General features: G+C 35.7%; 1 pseudogene; it reads right to left on the bottom strand.

Annotated features, from left to right (window-relative positions):
• Positions 1-10,415: 10,415 nt before the first annotated feature.
• The window catches only part of LOC118574615, a 29,387-nt pseudogene continuing 25,082 nt past the window's right edge, over positions 10,416-14,720 (bottom strand).

Below are 14,720 nucleotides of genomic sequence, written 5' to 3' on the forward strand. Positions count from 1 at the left end.
GAGTAATTTGGAATTTTTTTAAAATGTTAATTACAGAAAATAATTGATTGTTGTAAATATTTATTCATGTAGGAAGGATTGGAATGGGGTGGAGCAGATTATTGCCAGGAATGACAAATTCATATTTAAACTATTTTTACTCGAGGTAGTTTTTAGTGTGTCATTTCCATTTTTTTTGTTTATATGTTTGAAAGACTGCATAAAAGGTACAATGGAAAATCTACTTGGCAAATGGAAGTGTATGTGCAGATTCAGTATTTTATATCTTTGGACAATTGGATGGAGACTTAACATTGGATTTAAAAAATATGACAGGATCAGCTACAGTGCCCAGTGTTAAGAGGTTTAATTGTTCTCCCTGTTTTAGTAATAAAGTTGTAAAGAAAGACTATCACAAATTAAAATAAAATAAAAATGAATAGACAAAGTATATATGCAGTTAAAGTTTTCCTGTGCCCCAGTCTGGCAGTGGTCAGGACAAATCTCTCTCACCTGCCAGTCCCACAGCTGCTTGGACCCAAGTAAACATACAGAGGGTTATATTATTTACAAACTGTATGACCATTTGCTCAAACTTATTACTGAATAGTTCTTACACTTAAATTAACCCATAATTGTTATTTATGTTTAGCCATGTGGCTTGGTACCTTTTCCCAATTCTGCCTTCACATGTTGCTTCTCCTCATGGTGGCTGGCAATGTCTCCTGACTCAGATATCCTGTTCCCAGAATTCTCCTCTCTTTTTGTCCTGCCTATACTTCCTGCCTGACTACTGGCCAATCAGCATTTTATTTATCGGTCAATCAGAGAAACACATTCACAACATACAGAGCCATATCTACAACACTTCCCTTTTTTCAAAAAGGAAGGTTTTAACTTTAACATAATAAAGTCACTTATGACAAAACAATTATCAAGCAACAATTAGAGTTATAATATCTAGTCTATTTATAATACCTAGTCATTTTGTATTTGGAAAAATTAAAGATGATATCCTATCTATCCTACATTTGTGAGTCTAAGGTTTCATATCTAAATTATCTTCTATCATAACTAAGTAAATTTATACCTATCTAGTTTTCAACTACATCAAAGGCCTCAGAAGGATATAATAGTACCTGAGAAATGGGAAAAGGATGCAAACAACTTTAAGAAGTCTTGTGAGAATAGACAGAGACAGCTGGCAGCCTAGACAGTTGTCCAAATTTCCTTTTTAAAGTTGGGGCATCTGTCTTCAGTTCACAGGCACAGAGTCTCTCAGTTACTTCTCACTGTGTCCTGTAGAATGTCTTACAGTTTCCTCTGCAAAGCAGGAACCTGAAGGACCATTTTGCCAAGCAAATTTCAGTGGTCACCTTCCCATGGGTCCTGCATGTCCAGTTGATCAAGAAGTCCAGGCAAGAGCAGTTTCTTGACCAAATGGCTATTTTTGCCATGAAGAAGATAAACTCCATATAGAGTGTCTTTGATGCCCATACTCCTCTCTGAAGTAAAATGGTGTTACTTTAAGCAGACATGTCTCGTTGTCCAGAAAGTCTAAATTTTTAAAAACATTTTAAATTCTATATTCTGTAGATCTTTGAAGTATTTGAAGATTACCTATCTATCTAAAATATACATATGTATATCTAGAAAACTTAACATGACTATAAGTTTGATTATCATAGAAGGCTAATAGTTCCATTACAATTTAAATGAGTCTACAGTCTACCCTTTTATCCTATCATTATCTATACTGTCCTTTTTTTTTTCTTTAGAAAGAGATCACATTTATAATCAACCTGTTTTAAATAAAAATATTGGTTTTTCACACCAGAGGGCTCTTCTCATATGGGAAAAAAGACTCTCTAAACATTTTTTTTTTTAGCAATATGTTTGGGTTTAGAGAAGGAGTGAGTATGGTGATATTTTATTTGTACTGAAATGTGATTTTATTTGAATGTTAATAAATAAAGTTGCCTGGAGGTCAGAGTTAATAGCAAGCCAAAGCAGTAGCCAGGTGGTGGTGGTGGTAATGGTGGTGGTGCACACCTTTAATCCAGGTCACATGACAGGCAGATCTCTATGTGTTCAAGGATACAGCCAGCACAGAGACACACACCTTTAATCTCAATATCAACCATAGAAGATGTGGAGGTCTGTATAGACAGGCAGTGACAAGGAGGACTTGAGGTTGGGTTTACAACCAATGAGAAGGTAGAACAAAAAGTCAATAAAAAGACAGATACACAGGAAGTAGCTCTCTTTCTGAGGGGAAGGACAACAGTGGCAGTGAAGGGTAAGAAAGGGATTTTAGTGTCAACTCTGAACTTCTTTGACCTCTTGGGCTTTTAAATTTGGATTTGGCTCTGTGTTTCTTATTTAATCAGACTGTTCACCAACAAGTGAGCCAATTCTATCTCCAAAGTCAGGTTGGTATATTTGGGAATTTGGGCAAAGCTTCTCTTACTATTTACTGCTGGGGAGGGCGCTGTATCTTATGGGGACACAAAGAAAGTTTTAGGATTACAGAGTAGTCTATGAAGGTGTATCATCTGAGCCAGTTCTGGATGTTGGATCATGTGGGCCATGGTGTCTTTGGAGACCTTTCAGGGAGTCTTGGCTGGTCAAACTTGATGTATCTTAATCTGAAACAAATCCATAGTCTCTGGCTTTCTGTGGAAACAAATGCAGAACCTCCTTTCCAAAGAAACATATCCTTAGATCCAAATTTTGAAGTCAAGTTATCTTTAAAATATACATATTGGCTTAACTCAATAGCTTTTGCAATTAAATGTTTTTCTGCAGTTAAAAATACCAAAGACAACACAATCCGGATTCTCTGTGTGATATCCATCTTTATGTGGCTTATTTTTTATATTAATTTTACTGTCGCTTTAAATACTTTATTTTTAAAAACTATCTATTCTGTATATAACTGTATATATCACTTTTTCCTCTTTCAAGCCTACATATATTTTACATACATTATAAACTATTCCATCTGAATCTGTCTTATTGTGAACCTATGACTTTAAACTGCAGCATTCTATGACTGACACAGCCACTGTGGCTGGTGGCTCTGCTCTGCCCATGTCAGCTTCCCACCCTGGAGTTGGTACAGTTTACCACCATCTCTGGGAGCCATCAACACTTAGAAACAGTGTTTCTATGCTTTTATCAAAGCAGTGTGTAGCACAGAATCTATTTTTTATTACTAGCAAAGGCAAAACCCATCATGCAGCATAATGTGTCACTTGTAGACACCTCATTCCTGCCATACTGCAGGTCAAGCATGCACCAGGAACCCTCCATAGTAGCTCAAACCTGCTAACTTGAGAGAAACAACTAGGAAGTTGTTTTTAGCTCCATTTTAGAATCTTTTTTCTTAAGTTTTAGGGGGAAACTCTTACCAACCCATTGGGCACCATTTGTAGCTGGAGAGTTTCTTTCCAGCTCCTGGCAAGCTCCGGCAGTCCTGTAGCCCACTTATAAAATAAACACACAGACTCTTATTTTTTTAAACTGTTTAGCCTAATGGATCCTGCTTCTTGTTAACTGATCCTATATCTTAAATCAACCCATTTCTATTAATTAATAAGTTGTCATGTGGCACATGGCTTAAGGGTATCTTAACATGTTTCATCTCATCATAGCCTAGCAGCTTCTCTCTCTCCACCTCTGCCTTCCTCTTCCCAGAATTCTTCTCTCTCCTTGTCCTCCCTATACTTCCTGGCTGGCTACTGGCCAATCAGCATTTTATTTATACAGAGCGATATCCACAGCAGTAACACTTGAGAGTGTGTGGATAATGTTCATTGTTTCTAGTTTTCATATTATTTTATATTCATTAAATGAACAATGTTATATTCTGAAGATATAGATCAAACTTTATTCAATAAACATCTCCTATAAATTCAAAAAAAAAATTCATGTACTAATTATACTTAGTTTGTGCCTGTGTTGAAGGCAGGGAGATAAGCTACTTCAAGTCACCCCTTGGCACTGCAGCTGTTTCTTATATTGCCAAGGAAGCCCACACTTGAACTATCTTCAATATTGCCAAAAATCGAGTAGAAAGATGATACATTCTAGAAATTCCATCTGTGTATGTTATTCATAATTGTCTCTGTTTAGGTAAATAAGGGCTTAACAGCCAAGCTTCCTAGTTCTTCAAAGCAGCTTTTCCATTTTTCACTACTAAGAGAGTGAGTCAAGTGCAACATTTTAAGATTTTTTTTTACTTTGATATGTGAATGGTAGTTATTGTATAATGTTGTATATAGCAGTATTTTACACAGGAAGGTTTTTGTACATGTATATAATGAATATTCAGTAAAATTCCCCCCATATTCCTGCAGTTAGTTTCTCATCCATCAATTTTAAATAATCTCTACAAAGTTTTGCTTCCATTCTCATGTCATATAAACATACATAAATTTATATATATACATAAAATTCAGGAACCACAAAGGGTTATTTAATATGATCATGTTTAGTTTCACATATTTTCATATTTGGGACATACATTCATTCTTCTCTGTGGCTGAAAAATTCTCTTGTATATGTATACTACATTGTATCTGTTCATTCCTCTGTTGATGAACATGTTGGTTGGTTTTACAAACTAAGTATTGTAAATATTGCTGCATTGAATATTTTTGGTGGTCCTTTAATAAAATATCAAGAGTGAACACATTTTTTAGTTTGTCCTTATAGACTGCTCATCACATAAATTATGACAGTTTTCTGAAAATGATTCTCATTGTCAATGTTGCATTCCTTACATTTACACTAAGGATTGTCTTTATTCTTTTCATTCTATATGTAATACAATTTTTGTAGATGTTGATACAAATAGATAAAGACAGTCCCAGTTGTTCATCAAACCCTCTTTATATTTTCTTCTGAGAAATGAAAAGTTTTCCATTTCTCATGGATTTTTATGGGACATAATAACTCTGTCCCAGCTAAATTAGGCTGCAGTTGAAGAAGTATATGACTTTCTAAGATGGACCTCTAAAACTCTCCATATATTCATCTGTACCTTTAATTTATTATTTTTTGAAAAACATTTTCATATAATGTATTTAGATCAGGTTTTCCCACACAATTTGATCTAAGTTCCTACAAAAACCTCCCCAACTTCCTAACAGACCAACATTGTATTCCTTCCCTGTCCCCTTAAAAGAAACATAATCAAAAGGAAATGCATAAACACATTAAAACAAAAACCAAAAAAATATAAGCAACATACCAGTAAGATAATAATGGACAAATAAAGCAAAAGAAAATAAGATAAAAATTAAAAAAAAAATACTGTTGAACTTGTTTTGTGTTGGGCAACTACTCCTGAGTATGGGGTTTATACTGAAGTATAGTTATAATATCCCATGTGACACCATTGGAGAAAACTGACATTTTTTTTTTTTTATTTTCCATTGGTTATCAATTGCATACAGCCACTTGGTTAGGGATAAGAGACAATATTCACTTCTCCATCTCAGCTTTAAACTCTCTACCTTTAATCTGTGGGATCCTGTCCAGCTTTAACTTGTATAGGTCTTGTACATGCTACCAGAGTCTGTGAGCTCATATTTGCACCAGTATTTTTGTGTTTGGAAGTCACTGTTTCTGTGGAGTCATTGTCACTTCTGGCTCTTACAATCTTTATGACTCTTCTTTTTCATGAACCCCTGAACCTTGAATGGATGATTTTAAGGAAGAACTTTCTTTTAGGACTGAGTCTTACAAAATCTCTTATTCTCTGAAATTTTTCTAGTCATGGATCTCAGTCTTAGTTCCTGTGTACTATGAGAAGAAGCTTTTCTGATGATGCTTGAATAAGGCACTGATATAGGGTAATAGTGGAATGTCATTGGGAGTCCTTTCTTGCTATCTTCTTTTAGGGGCATACCAATATGTGATTTTCCCATAAACTCATGGCTTACCAAGTTTCAGGTTCTTGGCACATTTAGATAGTCAGGTATGGGTTCCACCTAATGGACCGTGCCTTAATTCCACTAGAATGAGATTAGTTACTCAAATAATGTTTATGCTACTATTGCAGCAGTATAACTTGCAGGTATATAATTGTTGTAAGTTGCAACATTTGTAACTGCGTTGATGATTGCCTTTTTCTTCTGGTAGTGTAGAGTACTTTCCAGCACCTTGAATGGTAGTCAGTAGGTGTGAAGCTTTTAGTTAGGAACCAGCTCACCTTCTCCGTGTTAAATGTGATATGCAAGTGTTGTCTTCAGCAATATGACTTTACCATTAATTTGTGGAGAGTAACCAGTAGCCTCAGCAATAGCCTGTGATGGATGTGGGTTTCAACTGGGCAATTTTGGTCAATGGTTCAACAAGATATAACCCATTCCTGACACTGAAGATTTTACTTGATGGCATAAGATGTCTAGTTAGGCCATTCTTTCCCTATTGTTGATAAATCTCTTTAGATATTCTTTTCCTATATGTATATATTTTAGGAAACTTCTGCAGTGGATTCCATGTGGGTTTTTTTTAGCTGCCCCCTCTCATATTCCTCTTTAACTTTCTCTTCTATATCCTTTCCTATTTGTTTCTCCTAGCCTGGTTTCCAACTTTTTTTCTTCATAACAATATCCCTTACCTCTCCTTCCTTTGGAGATCCTTTCCTTCTTCCCTAGTCCTTTAGTACATAGGTAAACTCTGTTATTTGGACTGTGGCTTGCATATTTAAGACTTAAAAGTTAACATCCACATACAAGAGAATCCATATTTGTCTTTTGAGGGCTGGATTACCTCACTCAGGATGATTTCTGGCTACATTTATTTACACACATATTTCATAATTTTATTTTTTTATAACATCTAAATAATATTCCACATTGTAAAAGTGTACCACATTTCCTTTATTCATTCATCCATTGAAAGACATCCATCCTGTTTCCAATTTGGGGCTATAGAGAGTAGCAGCAATGAACATGGATGAGCAAGTATCTCTACAATAGGACGTAGATTTCCTTAAGTGTATGCCCAAGAGTGCTATGAGCTGGATCTTGGGGTAGATCTATTTCTAGCTTCCTGAGGTTTCCATAGTGACAATGCAAGTTTGCATTCCCACCATCAATGAATAAGTGTTCCCCCTTTCCACATTTTCCAGCATATGATGTCATTTGCTTTATTTATTTTGGACATTCTGTATAGTTTAAGATGAAATATCAAAGTAGTTTTAATTTATATTTCTTTGCTGGTTAAGAATACTTAATATTTTTCAATGTGTTTCTCAGACATTTGTGTTCATCTTTTGAGAATTCTGTTTATTTCTGTGACCTGTTTTATTAGGTAAGTTATTAGCTTTCCCAGTGTTCAGATTTTTAGATTTCTATATCTAGATTTAGATACTAATTCTCTATCATATTCCTAATTCATAAAGTGGGTTTTTTTAAAACCATTCTATGGGCTGTCTTTGTTTGAATGATAGTTTTCTCTGCTGTATGAGGGAATTTTAGTTTTATGACATCTCATTAATTATTGATCTAAATACATATATTATTGTTGTCTTGTTAAAAAATTATTTTTCTTTGACAGTGAGTTCAAGACTGTTTCCAATATCTATCATATTAGGGTATGTAGTCTTATGTTGAGGTCCTTGATAACTTTGGAGATGAGTTTTGAACAGGGTGATAAATGTAGAGAGCTGCGTGCCGCACCCTAGAGATGGCACTGGCTTCTGCCTTCCACCTTCCCGATGGTGAGCACTCTTGGTGGTAAACAATTCCATATTCGGCTTGGCTTTAGGATCTGGCTTGCTTCCTTATACCTGGTCCTGTCTGCAATGCCCACGTGGCGGTTTAGGGTTGGCTGCCTAGAGGCTATTAGGGCTGAGGGAGGGCTCCCCCCTGGGGTCAGAAGATTGTTCAAGGTTCCTGAATAAACTGCAGAAAGAAGAGCTCGGTGTTGCATCTTCCTTGCTGGTCGAGGCGGTCGCGACAGATAAATATGGATCTGTTTGCATGTTTTACATGCAGCCGTCCACTTTGATCACCACCATTTGTTAAAGATGCTGTCTTTTCTTCAGAGTGTATTTTTAGCTTCTTTGTCAAAAATCTGTCAATAGGGGTATGGAATTTTATCTGGGTCTTCAATTTGATTCCTCTATAAGCATGGCTAGTTTTATGCCAATACTACACTATTGTTTTTATTACTGTAGTTCTGTAGTACAACCTGAAATCTGGGATGCTAGTACCTCCAGCAATTCTTTTATTATTCAAGGATGGGTTTAGCTATCCTAGGTTATTTTGTTTCCATATGAAGATTACAATTGTTTTTCTATTTTTTCCAATTTTTATGAAGATTGTGGTGTAATTATTATTGAGATTGTATTGAATCTATAGATTGATTTTGGTAAGATGACTATTTATAAAAATTACTCCTACCAATTGCTATCATGGGATATCTTTTCATTTTCTTTTGTATTCTTCAATATCTTAAGTATTTTATTATATGGTATTTCTCTTACTTGGCAAGAGTTATCCCAAGATATTTTACTTTTATTGAAGCAATTGTGAAAGATACTGTTTCTTTTATTTTTCTCACTTTGTTTGTGATTTGTACATAGGAAGGCTAGTGATTTTTGTGATTATCCTGCTACTTTATTGAAATTTTTTTATTATCTGTTGGTGAAATCTTTAGGTTCTTTGATTCATAAACCATATCATCTGCAAATAACGATATTTTGACTTATTTTCCTATTTGTATTCAATTGAGCTTCTTTGGTTATCTTATTGCTTTGTCTAAGTCTTAAATTGCTATATTGAATATATATGGAGAGAAGAAGAATCATTGTCTTCTTTCTGACTTTACTAAAATGTTTTGAGTTTCTCTTCATTATGTTGATATTGTCTGTGTGATTACTATAAATTGCCTGTTGTCCCCTGTTTCTCCAGGAATTTTATCATGAAAGGATGTTGGATTTTGTCATAGGGCATTTCTGTCTCTAATCAGATGATAATGTGTCTATTGTATTTCAGTCTGTTTATGTAGTGGATTATGTTTATCAGTTTACATGTGCTGAACCATACTTGCATCTCTCTGATAAAGACAACTTGATCAAGATGGATAATCATTTTGTTGTGTTCCTGGATTTCATTTGCAAGTATTTTATTGAAAAAAAATTGCAACTATGTTCATAACGAATATTGCTCTATAATTCTTTCTTGAAGTTCTGGTCGAATTCTGCACTGAAGTCATCTGGCCATTGGTTCTTTTAGGTTGGGAGAGTCTTAAGCACTTTTGCTACATTACTAGAAATTGTGATTCTGTTTAAATGGCTTACTTGATCTAGATTTAATGTTGGTAGTTCATATATATTAAGAAATTCATTCAAGTCTTTTAGTTTTGTTTCCAGTGTGAGGGAGTACAGATTTTTTTGTTTGTTTTGTTTTGTTTTTCAAGACATGGTTTCTCTGTGTAGCATTGCTGCAGAACTCGCTTTGGAGACCAGGCTTACCTCAAACTCACAGAGATCCACCTGCCTCTGCCTCCCAAGTGCTGGGATTAAAGGCGTGTGCCACCACCCGGCAGAGTACAGATCTCTAAAGTATGTCTCTTTATTTCCTCAGTGTCTTTTTAATATTCCCTTTTCCAACTCTAATATTATTAATTTGGATGTTCTCTCTCTGATTTCTTTTGTTAATTTGGCTAAGAAATTGTCAGTCTTATTGATTTTTGAAGACTAACTCTTCATTTCACTGATTGTGTATTTCCCCTCCCCCTCTTCTAATTCTCTGATTTTAGCTCTGAGTTTGCTTATTTCTTGCTGTGTATTCTTTGATGATATTATTTCTTCTTTTTGTTCCAGAATACTTGGATGTATGACTAACTTAATAATATAAGATCTCTCCTTATTTTTGATGTAGAAATTTAGTGCTAAACACTTGTCTCTTAGATCTGTTTTTTTCTTCTTCTTCTTCTTCTTCTTCTTCTTCTTCTTCTTCTTCTTCTTATTCTTATTAACAGGTGCTTGCAGTTTGTTGACTTTTTTGGTAAAATCAAGTTGTAAACTTTTATTACAAATTAAAAATGAAGTTCTTAAAAATCTCACCTTGACCAGATATGAACCTATTTAAAAACCATTAAAGGTGCATTGAGAAAAAACAGACCTTTAAAACACACACACACACAAACACACACACACACACACACACACACACACACACACACACACACACACATTTGTCATCCCCAAAAAGAGACATCTTTAGGTAAAAACAATAAAAACCCCATGCTGCACAGATAATGCAGATAGTTCTAGTGTATCTGGTCAAAGGACAAAAGCAAGCACTTATGGTCTTCGGCTCCAATCTTTGTTCATTACTTATTGCTGGAATTTCACATCCTTTCTTCTTGTTGGATGACCAAACCAGCTGATGGTAGAGATGGTAAGCCAGCATTTACTCAGCCCCTCCCTGCTCAGCCTCAGGAGCAGATGAATTCTCAGCTGGTGGATCGGCTGCATTTGTCTCTTTGCCATCTTGTGATTTAGGGTTCTCTGGGCGTCTGTGTTGGTGATTGAAGTTGCGGCGGTACCGACGTTGAGGTGGCTGCTGACCTTGAATCTTGTCTCTTTGATTTTCCTTGTCCTCTTCATTGCCATCCTCTCTAGGCTGTCTTTGGCGAGGAGGGCCCCTGCGGAATCGTGGTCTGTAACCCCAATACATAGTCTGTCTCACTGGTCTACCTTGCTCTCCTGCACCCTGGTTGTCAGTACCCTCCATCACTTCTCCTTGCACAGGAAGGTTGGAATATTGTGGTCGATGCCCATAGGGTCTCCTCAAGTAGTAATGTGGGAACCTTCACCTGCAAAAGGACTGTCATTGTTGGGCTTGGCCTTCAGGAGCACTTTCTGATCCCTCCTTCTTTTCCTTACTCTCACTATTGTAGCTGGAGACCTTCTCTCCAGTTCCCGCCAAACCCTGTTAGTCCGACAGCCCACTTATAAAATAAACATACAGACGCTTATATTATTTAAACTGCTTGGCCATTAGCTCAGGCCTATCATTGTCTAGTTCTTACTCTTATATTCAGCCCATTTCTATTAATCTATACATTGCCACGTGGCTCTTGGCTTACTGGTACCTTACATCTTCCTTGTCCTGGCAGCTGCTGTAGTGTTCCCTCCTGCCTTCCTGTTATCTCTGTTCTCCTCTCTCGCTGGCGTGTAGGACCCCTAGGACATGGATAGCATCTATAATGGTTACAGTCTGCTGTGTACTTACTGCCTTGAACTGGAACTCCACCAGGTCCTGTAACATTTGCTGCCTTGGCACCCTTTTCTCCTTCAAAGACATCAGACTCCACAGTCTCTCCATCTCCTATACTGCGAAGGTACTTCCTGGGGTTATTCTTCTTTACGGCAGTCTGGTGCACAAATACATGTCTTCCTTGGTGTCATTCCTGTTGATGAAACCATATGGATTCCTTACTGTTTCCAAAACCTTCCTTGTGATGACCTTGTTGTCCCCACCTGGAGGTGCTGCACTGCGCTGCTGCCTATGGAGCTGGGCTTGGTGTCAGTGGCGCTGAGGGCAGCGGCTGGGGCAGCAGGTGGATGCTGGCTTGCTACTCATGGTTGTGGTGGTGGTGACTGGGGCCTGAGGAAAGGGCTGCAGCTCCTCCAGGGGTGTGATGATGACTAGGCCTCTCTCTGGGGTCCGCTCTCTGCTCCTGCTCCTGATCGAACTAGCTAGAACTGTTTTCAATGTGCTCCATAGATTTGGGTATGTTTTTTTCTACTGTCATTCAATTCTAAAAGTTTTATTTTATTTTATTTTTTTATTTCCTTTTAAATTTATGTCCTGGTCCATTTTCACTTAGTAGTTAGTTGATCAGTTTCCATGAGTTTCTGTACTTTCTGTTGTTGTTGATTTTCAGTTTTAATCCACAGTGGTCAGATGGAGTGCAGAGTGCAATTTCAACTTTCTTTTATCTGTTGAAATTTGCTTTGTGTCCAAGTATGTAGTGAAATTTGGACAAAGTTCTATGACCTTCTGAGAAGTAAGTATATCCTTTTGTGTTTATTTAAATGTTCTGTAGATGTCTTCTAGGTCCTTTTGATTTATTACATTATTTATCTCCAGCATTTCTGTTTGTTTGTTTTTTTTTTTGTCTCTATAATTTGTCCATTGGCAAGTGTTGGGTATTGAAACCACCACTATCACTGTTTATGTGTGTCAATATGTAACTTTAGCTGTAGCAGTAGTAGGTCTTTTTTTTTATTTTTTATTTGTGTGTGTGTGTGTGTGTGTGTGTGTGTGTGTGTGTGTGTGCGCGCGCGCGTGCCTGTGCGTTTTATGAATGTGGATCCCATTGCATTTGGTGCATAAATGTTTAGAACTAAAATTTCCTCCTCATGGATTTTTCTTTTGATGAGTATTAATGGACTTTACTATCTCTTATAATTAGTTTTTGTTTGAAGTATATTTTGTCATACATTAAAATGTCTATATCTTGCTTCTTGGATCCATTTGCCTGGAATACCTTTTTGTCTATCCCAGATGTTAAGAAATGTTTGTTTGTTTGTTTTAATGAAGCAAAGAGATGGATCCTGATTTCTGATATGTTTATCTCTGTTCTTTAATTGGATAATTGAGGATATTGATGTGAGTTATCAATAAACATTGTATTTTTGATTCCTGTCATTTTGCTGTTAGAGTAGAGCTTCCTCTTCCCATTTTTATTTATGTTTTAAGATTATTTTTTCCTTATGTCTCCTTGGGTGTGTTCAACTCCCTCAGAGTCAAGTTTTCTTCTAGTGCCTTCTGGAGATTTAGACTGATACATAGAAATAGTTTAAATTTGCTTTTATCATAGAATATTTTTCTTCCTTTTTTATTATCATTGATAATTTTGCTGTCTTAGAGTTTGTAGAACATCTGTTCAGGCCCTTCTGAAGTTTAGAATCCCCATTGTGATGTTACATGTTATTCTAATTAGACTTCCTTTATATGTTACTTTGTCTTTTTTCCCTCGCAGTCTTTAATATCTTTTCTTTATTCTGTCCATTTAGTACTTTGATTATAATTTGTCTTGGGGAATTTCTTTTCTAGTCTTCCATATTTAGTGTTCTTTATACTTCTTATACCATGCTTCTTTAGGTTATGATAATTTTCTTCCATGATTATTAAAATATATTTTCTGTGCATTTCACCTGGGTATCTTCTTTTTCCCTCATCCTAATTATTCATAAATTTTTGTCTTTTCATTGTGTCCCAGAATTCTTGGATGTTTTGTGCCTGGATATTTTGGATTTAACATTTGCTTTGACAATGATAATTCTTGCTTTCTACTTTGCTTTTAACATCTGGGATGCTCCCTTCCATTCATTGTAATCTCTTGTTGAGTCTTAACTTTGAGATTTTTGTTTGACATGTTATATTTTTTGTTTCCAGTCTTCTTTCAGTTTTGATTTTTGTTAATGATTTTATTTCTTTGTTAAATTCTATTTTTATGTCTTGAATTGTTTTCATTATTACATTCTACCATTTGTTTTTGCTTTCACAGACTTCATTAGGGATTTATTCATACATTTTTTAAAATATCTGAACATATTCATATTTGCCATTTTGTAGTACTTGTCTTGTGCTTCAGCTGTATTTCATTTTTCAGGACCTACAATAATAGGTATGCTGCCTTCTAGTGGAAACATATTGTCTTGATTGTTTACATGTTTGTTTTTGTTCTGAGTTCTAGACAACTGGAATTATTATATTTAATGTGTACTTTGGTGTTGATACCTGGTCTTATATTTCTTAGATAAGTATTCTAATATGTTTTTCGTTTTGCTCTCTAAAGATATTAGGCAAATATGGTGGCTATGAGATCATTGGTAGAGGATATTCCCACAGATTAGTTGCAAAACTGACTGGAGATGGGTTAGGAACAAAGGCTGAAAATGGACTATGGGAATGAGATAAGGTGATTCTGCAACAAGAGTATGAGTCTACAGGGAATATAATCACCTATATTTCTACATAGTCATGAACTTCTGGACAAATGTGGAGTATTAAGTGAATGCTTCTGAAGGCAATGACTCTGGTTTGAATGATATGTATTTTGAAATGTCTTTCTAAAGTAATCTCTGTATCTCTTATCATGCTGATCCAGAGTTTCACACCCCAAGCACTGTAGAACAAATACCTAAAGCTGAATGAATAGAAGTAAAACCAAGTTTCCCTATTTCAAGTTTTTCTTCTAGTATATTGTTGTTCCTCATACTAAAACACAAAAGCTTATCTGAAAAAATTAATTTACTTGAAATTCACTACTCATTAGAGATTAAAGAAATGACAAAATATTTGTTGAATGACTTTAGTAGCACATAATATTTAATATGAGCATAAGAACAAAGGATAAATATCTGTTACCTAAAAATTCCCTCCCAGGGGGGAAAAAAGATCCTATATATTGAAGAATCTTTTTTTTTTCAATTCTGAGTACATTTTTTGTTTTGTTTTATTTTGTTTTGAGACAGGGTTTCTCTGTGTAACTTTGGAGCTTTTCCTGGAATTCACTTTGTATCCCAGGCTGGACCTGAACTCACAGAGATCTGCCTGTTTCTACCTCCCTAGGACTGGGATTAAAAGTGTACACCAACACCACCAGGCCACTTCTGAATACTTTTATGGGTTTAGATGTGCAGAACTGAGAATCAAGGCTCAAGGCAGATAAATCTTTATAACATAAGTTAAAAAATTTGG

This window comes from Onychomys torridus, chromosome X, assembly GCF_903995425.1.
Source record: "Onychomys torridus chromosome X, mOncTor1.1, whole genome shotgun sequence".
In the NCBI taxonomy this organism is placed as follows: Eukaryota; Metazoa; Chordata; class Mammalia; order Rodentia; family Cricetidae; genus Onychomys; species Onychomys torridus.